Raw genomic sequence first — 8,441 nt, forward strand, 5'->3', positions numbered from 1 at the left:
CGGATACTGTGAGTTCATGGCCGATGCCTAATAGTGCTTGTAGCTTTTCTTGGACAGCCGTGGTGCGTTGGGCCACCGCAGTCAAATAGTTTTTCCAGTCACCTGATTGATTGGATGGTCTGAACTGTTTGTTGTAAACAGGGTTCTGTCTTTGTTACCTCTGCTATTTCTTGCAGTGTTAGGGCTTGTGGGCATGCACAGGCAATTACGTGGCACACATGTTCTTCCGTCTCGGCCGCATGCTCCTCCTCTTGTCTAGTGGTGGGTCGTGGGTGGCAAGATAGGTAATCTGCTGGATTGTCTGCCCCAGCTATGTACAAGACATCAATGTTGAATGGCTGCAGTTGAAGCATCAACATTTCTAGCCGTGCTGGGGAGTGAGGTGCTGACCCTCTGAAAATCGGTATTAACGGTTTGTGGTTCATAAACACTTAGGTTGGTTGTCCCAGGAGATATACTCTGAATTGGTGGCAGCCCCATAGGATTGCCAGTGCTTCCTTCTCGATGTGAGCATAGTTTTGTTCGGTCTTTGTTTGCGCTTGGCTAGGGTATACGCTGCCATCTTTGTGTACCTGGGTGAGCACCGCTCCTAGCCCTACTGGGCTGGCATCTACCAGAAGTTCTGTGGCCCAATCGGTGTTGAAGAAGGCCATTGTTGTGGTGCTGGATAGCAAATCTTTTATGCGTTGGAACGCTTGTTTGTGTTGTTCTGCCCATTCCCATTACTTTTATTTCTTTGTGAGTTCCCTAAGGGGTGCTGCAATGGTGGCCAGGTCGGGGATGAACCTTGCACAATAAGTGGCTATGCCCATGAAGCTTCTCACTCCTGACGCTGACGTGAAGGTCTTTGTTCCTTTTATGCCAGCGATCTTGGCCGGGTCGGGCGACAACACTTCAGAGTTGAATACGCAGCCAAAAAAGTTAAATTCACTCCTGTTAAATTCGCATTTCTCAGCGTGTAGGGTAAGGCCTGAGTCCTCTAGGCGCTGGAGGACTGTGGCAAGTCGCTCGTGGTGTTCGCTTGTTGTGGTACCATACACTAAAAAGTCATCACTAATGCTGGTGGTACCGGCAAGGCCATGGAGCACTCGCCTGATCTCATCCTGAAAAACCTCGGCCGCTGAGGAAATACCAAAGTTCAATCGCTTGTATCTTCGGAGACCCAGGTGGGATAAAAACGTTGTTTTATACCTGGACTCTCTGGTGAGGCATAGTTGGTGATAGCCCGACTGTAGGTCGAGCTTGCTGAAGACTTTGGCTCCTGTTAGGTCTACGATCAGTTTGTCGATGGTGGGGGTGACATGGCTTTCCCGACCGATTACTACGTTGGGCAGCCTCATGTCGAGGCATATTCTTACCGCGTAAGGTTGCCGTGGTTTCTGGGTGACAATCATCGGCAACACTGATTGAGTGGGCCCATACGTTTTCTTGATTATTCTCTGCTTTTCTTACTTCTGCAGCTCTTTCTCAACAGCTTCCCTCATATGGAAGGGGACTAATAAACAAGCACGGCCTTGGGCTCGATCGTTGGGTCGATGTGTAGCTTGATCTTTCTACACAGAGGCATCCTATTCCTTGAAATATTTTGTGGTGTTTTGCTAAGAGGTCGTCTATTTCTGGCGGGTTAACGCTGAATGCGAAATGTTCCAGGTGCAGTGTGTCTGCGGTGCGAAGGCTTAGCAGTGCTTCTACTCCCGCATCCACCACACATATCCTGGCCCGGCATGTGGCTCTGTTGTATGCTAGATCCAATCGGAACTTCCCGGCTTGCACCCATACACGAAAAGCCTTACTCGTCTGTCTTGGAGCGTTGGCTTCGCGTCAAGAGTGTTGTTGAATGGGCATGACGTTCACCGTCGCTCCAGAGTCTATGACCGATCTGGTGGGGTTTCCATCTGACACGATGTTACACGATGGTTGTGTGTGTTGCTTTCTTTTCAGATTGTGCTTCGTTCTATTGGGCTTTATGGCAGAGTTCATGTGAACTTGATGTTCTTTTCCTTTGATTTTTCTCTGTCTTTCTTTTCCGTGTCTGTCGGGGGGGACACCCTCGTCCAAGGACTCATCTGTTTTGCTACTGCTGGGTGACCTCTGGGTGACTGCTCTGGCTTTTCCTCTTCCTCTTTGTTGTCGGTTGGAGGTGTATTGTCGGCCCTGGTCCTTTGGGGGTGTGGGTTCAGGCCTACGGCAGCGAAGTGATTCAGCCATTTGCACTTCCGACAGGTTACTCCTAGGGCTGGACACAGTTTGCCTCTGTGCCCGGGGTCGCCACACCACTTGCAGGTGTCACTTCATCCTGATGGGCGTCCAGGTCTCGTGCTGTTGGAGCGCCTTCCTTCTTGTCGACCTTGGACTGCTGCTGCTACTTCTTTTTGCGTGTTGTCAAGGGGCAGCCGCTGCATTGCTGCTTCCATGATTGCTACTTGATCATCCGTGCGCTCCCAGAGTCTCCCCATGGCTAATATGCGGTCCAACATGATATTTTTCTCCGACAGTACTGCTCTTCTTAGATTTTCAGATGACAGTCTGTTGATGACCTGTAGATGGACTGCGAAGTCTTCATCTAGAAACTCACATCCGACTGCTAGTTCTCTTAGCCGTGCATGGAAGTCATCAACTGTTTCTTTCTCCCTCTGACGGGTCATGCAAAAATTGAACCTTTCATAGTCTGGGTTCAGCTCGGACTTGAATTTGTTGTTTATTGCTGCGTTTGCTGATTTGTACTCGTCAGCCATTCCTCTGTTCGGCAGTGTGTTGAATAGACGTAGCGCTGCGGCGCCAATGTTTAGTAGTAGAAGCGTGCATTTTCTCCTACCTTCAGTGATGTCTCTGGCTTGTAGGTGTAGCTCAAACTGTTGGAACCATATTCCCCATCTGAGTGCAGCTCCCGTGGTGTATGGATCAAATGGTTTCATAAAGGTTGTTTGCATAGTTGCCTGTGTCCCCCTCGGAAGCAGGCTTCTATGGAGCAGGAGCTCCACCAGACCACTGCAGGAGCAGTGAGTTACCTTGATGACCCCGCCGATGGCATCTAGACGCTGCGGTAAGCGTTTTGAAGATTGCGCATGCAATCTCGTAAAATGTGCCGGAATCCTCACGACTTTTCTACATAATACGCCCCATTGTGCTTAATAGCACCCTGCCACCTGCCCCAAGCTCTGTTACCCTGCACTAGTGTGCACCCATAGTGTATGGGCATAGGACTCCATTGACCAATACGAGGCAGGAAGCACCTCAAAGATGGCCGCCCACCGCGCTGCATTGCCATTCTCCACCTAACCTAGTCCCAGGCTTCCCTACACTGCACCGATTGGCTCCCAGGCCTTTTTCAGGAGCCTATCGCGTGAGCCGGCAGGCGGAAGCTGGCCCATGTCAGCAAAGTCCGGGGTGACGAGGCCAGCACCTGTCCTCAGCCTGTCACCAGCCGTCATGCTGTCTGCCAGAACCCCTGCATGAGCTGGATCAACCCACGCTGCCTAATGCTAAGGTAACTCTCCTCAGACCTGTGCTCAGCCGCTGTCTTTGCCTTTACTGGTTCTCAAACTTGACTATCCGGATTGTGCGCCCGCTACATAGCGCATGCTATTGTGAGTCTACTACTATGCCTTGCGCTCATTCACGCGCTGCATATTGATCAGTGTTAACAGTGAACCTGTTTGATAAACTGTTCAGCATGTGTGCCCTGTGTTGCCTATACTTAGCCATTGTGCTGCCTATACTTAGCCATTGTGTTGCCTACACCTAGCCATTGCGTTGCCTACACCTAGCCATTGTGCTGCCTATACTTAGCCACTGTGTTGCCTACACCTAGCCACTGTGTTGCCTACACTTAACATGTGTAGCCATTGTGCCCAACTCAAACCTAGCAACTGCTATCCACGTGCACCCTGCAACTACCTAGGAATACAGCCAAAACCCAGCCTGCCATTCATTATGTGCCTGTTCCTCATACCATATAACACCACTTGGCTTCTTCCTCTACTCATCACCATAGCCATCACAAGCGCATGCAGCCCCCCACCCAACACATACCTGGCATGACACCCATGCTCTTCATGGCACACCCTGCCAACATGCTGACTCCACATAATCCCTACTTGAACCCACCTGTGCTGTGGCTGGAACATTTTGCCACTAGGCCAAGACCCAACCAACCTTGCTCAGCGACCCTCAGGAATGCTAGACTGGGGTCAAGATTACCACGCCACACCCGTGCTCCCCAGAGGCCCTCTCACCCCCCTTTGAGCCCTCCATCTACACAATCTCCCCGCAGCAGCATCACCTCACATTCACAAACACCGAACAACCCACCCAAAGCACCGCTAATCAAAGGTGCCCTGATTAACGCCAGGTCATTCCCTGCGCACACCCTAGACATTGCTGATCTCATTACAACCCTTGAGCTTAATTTCGTGGCCATAACCGAGACCTGGCTACATAGCGCCTCAGGACCTCTACTTGCGCTTGCCATTCCCGCCGGTTACACTATTATCAGATGCGACTGCAATACCAACCAAACTAAAGGCAGTGGTGTCGCTTTCATCCATAAAATCTCCATCGGCATCAGAAGCATTAACAGCCATCAAATCCCGTCCGCAGAACTTCTCACGGTCAAACTCCCTATCTCCCCACTCCACCTCATATATCGACCACCCGGACCCATATCCACCTTCTGAGACGACATCATGTCCATCATAGCCGATAAAGCCAAAACCAAATCACAGATCATCCTACTTGGTGACTTCAATCTTGGATTCCAAGACCCTAATGACCCTTCAGCGCTAGATCTGGCTAATACATTAACTGACCATGGCTTCACCCATCACATCACGGAACCCACCCACTCCAAAGGGCGAACCCTCGACTGGCTAGCTGAATCCAACTGCTGCATCAACCTCAAGGACAACACTCCTTGCGCATGGTCAGACCATCACACAATCCTCTTCGAAATCAAAACCTCTGACCTCTGTCCCAAACAAGAACCTGCCCCTGCCACCTAGACCAGAAACAAAAGAGACATCACCAAGTCTAAACTACTCCCCCCTCATCCTCCCGCTCTTAAACAGAATTGCCCTCACATGCACGGATCCCACAGTACTAGTTGACACATACAACCAGTCCATGCTTAAAGCCCTAAACGCTATTGCCCCCATCAAACTGAGGAGACCCAAACCCCAAGCCCACCTTAACACGTGGTTCACTCCTCACCTAGGAGAACTCTGCAAAGCCAAACGCTCTGCTGAATCTCGCTGGAAAAGTCACCCCTCCTACACAAACAAAGACCACCTAACCATTGCCTCACCTAACTACAAAGAAGCCATCTTCCATGCAAAGAAAGACACATACAACGGCGGCATCATTGAAGCAAAATCCAACACTAAAGAGCTATTCAAGCTCCTCAAGGAACTTGAATATCCCGCAACCCCCCCAGACACATGTATCAAAAACAGCTTGTGGTGTACAAACATTCAAGATGCCCTACTGGGCAAAATCACGACGCTCCAAGCCAAAATTAACGCCAGACAATCGTGCCTCCAAACCGAAACCCAACCCATCCCACTCGCATCACCTCCCCCAGCTCTACTCACAAGCCTTTCAGCTTCACAGCTCTCAGTACTTCGGAAGTTGAAAACATCATCAACAAGCTTAAGACACCCAACTGCCAAGGTGACTATTTCCCGCCTCAACCATCAAGGATGCGGCTCACAAGCTAGCCCCCTTCATCACCACCTTCATCAACATATCCTTTAAAACAGGCATTGTGCCCAAGAGTCTGAAAGATGTATGGGTCATATCCCTACTTAAAAAGCCCACTCTCGACCCGAGCACACCCACCAATTACAGGCCCATTTCCACAGTCCCCTTCTTGCTTAAAATCCTTGATCGGGCCGATTACCCCATTACCACAGTCCCCTTCTTGCTTAAAATCCTTGATCGGGCCGCTTACCTTCAGATCCAGGAATACCTCGAATCCAATAAACTCCTCGGCCTCAGGCAATCAGGTTTCAGACCCAGGCACGGGACAGAAACGGCTCTTATAGATCTGAAAACACAAATTGAGGACCTCAAAGACAAAGGGAAACTCGCACTGCTGCTACTATTAGACCTATCTGCAGCCTTCAACCTTGTTAACTGCCGCATCCGTTGTCAGCACCTCTCATCAACCGCCAACTTCTCAGATGCTGCCACCTCCTGGATCAGATCATTCCTTGACAATAGATCCATGCAAGTCTTCTCCATGTCAGCGGCCGCCGAACCCTCACCTGTCCCCTGAGGCGTGCCCCAGGGCTCCTGCGTATCCCCTACACTATACAACGTGTTCACCAAACCTCCCTTTGATATTTTTGACTATCTGGGTGTCACCTACACAAATTATGCCGATGACACCCAGATACTCATCCCCATCACTGGAGACTACTTGGCTGACACCAAATCACTGAATGACGTCTACCTGGTTATACAAGCCTGGATGACTCAACATGAGCTATGTCTTAACGACGATAAAACTGAGCTCCTCATCCTCGGCTCACACTACCACCTCAGTAAACTGGATCCTGCTTTCAAGTCTTTTACCATTGACGGCAACATCATCAAGGTTTCCAAAGACACCAAAACCCTGGGATCTACCTTGACTCCACCCTGTCCCTCTCCAGACAAACCAAGTCATACCTGCCTCTGCCTACACGTGCAAACTGATCACCGCGTGTCGCCCCTTTCTCTCCACGGCTAATTGCATCATCTTAGCCAGAACCCTTGTCATGTCCAAGATCGACTGCTGCAACGCGCTCTACCTGGGTACCAGTCAAAGGAACCTAAATAAGCTGCAGGTCACCCAGAACAACACCATCAGAGCAGCTCTCAACATTCCTAGAAACAACCACATCTCAGCCACCAGACGCAACATGGGTTGGCTCTCAGTAACCCAAACGATCTCCCTCAAAACCCTGAGACTCACCCACAAGTGTCTCTCCAACCAGGCCCCAACATATCTCTCCAATCGATTTGCACCTTGCACCTCCATTCGACCACAGAGATCTGCACAAGCCAATTGTCTGACCCTCCCCAAATTCAAGAGACAGGAAGCGGGCGGCTGCAGCTTCCCTGTTCTAACAACCAAACTTTGGAACACACTGCCTCCCACACTCAGGTCCGAACCCTCCACGTAAGCCTTCAAACGCAATACTAAATTGTGGCTCCAGAACAGCGACATCTACCACCGTTTCCTGTTCCATCTCTGCACTGCTAACATAGCCACCTTGCATATGACGTGTATATACTTACCTCTGTAAATATTGTAAATTTTGTAAATAGAGACTATACTTTCCTCATATGATGTACTCAATGCTGCCATTTATATGCTTGCTGTAATCATAAAATATGCGCCCAGATGCCCGAGGGCAAAGCGCGCTTTACAAATAAAGAAATTTAAATTGAAATTCTTGGTTGACCAGCCTGAAACTGCTGTCTCTTCGCACTGCGCTGCCACTGCTTGCCCTGGATGGGCTGGTATGGGGACTGGTCATGTTGGCTCACCCTGTCATGTGGGCTTGGGCCTGCTGTTTCATTATAGCGCGTCTTTTCCGCTGCGCGCCGTTTGTTTTTCTTATATTTTTCTCTGTGCCCGTGGGCACTACGTGTTTTCACGTGGTCGCTGTGCCTGGGATTGGGTGTTTCACCAGTGTCTGGGCGCACTGCTGTGTCTCCTACTTGCTGGCGTGGGTACTGTGATGGTGATTGGTAGCTTTTTGAGCCCTTCCAGGCTTTCCCAGTGTTCGTGGTGCGAACATTGGGCAGGCAGCAGAGTGGCTGGTGTTTTTTTTTTCCTGTGTTGCACGTGGCTTCGGACCTCCTCGTCGCCAGTGTGATATTCTTTTCACCAACCTTCGGTGCATTACAGGAGGTCGGCACACGCACTCGTGCAGAGAAAGAATGCACAGGACTCGCGTTGCTGGTTGCTCACGCCAGACTGAAGCGCTTGCTTGTTCTTCTTCTTCTTGCTGATAGATTTTTATCCATCAGCGGTGATTTTTGGATACCGAGGCTTGAGCCTCATTACTCCATCTTCTCAGGTTGAGTATGTAGGTTTGTATTCTTCTTGGTCTGTGTGGTCTTGTCACAGTAGGGCTGGTTTCACAGGGTCTTCGCAGTGATGGGCCGCGGGTAGCGGGCCAGACTGAAGCACTTCAGGCCCAAGCCTTTATTCTGCCCTGTCACGTGGCATGAGTCTCCCCTTGCTCACGTGGTCGGACCCAGTGTGGCTACACCACACTAGCGTATGGCGTGAGGGAAAATGTAGCCTGTGCAGTGACCAGCAAAGCGGCCAATCGTGTGCGCTACGGTTTCATGTTGCGGAAAGCAGTAGCTCAGCTCTGAATCCAGTCATGATCTCTAATGATGACGTTGTCTGTCTGTTCGGATGACAAAGGCTTGTGAAGTGCTGC

The sequence above is a fragment of the Ambystoma mexicanum genome, chromosome 10 (assembly GCF_040938575.1).
Source record: "Ambystoma mexicanum isolate Mex_15411 chromosome 10, UKY_AmexF1_1, whole genome shotgun sequence".
NCBI lineage: Eukaryota > Metazoa > Chordata > Amphibia > Caudata > Ambystomatidae > Ambystoma > Ambystoma mexicanum.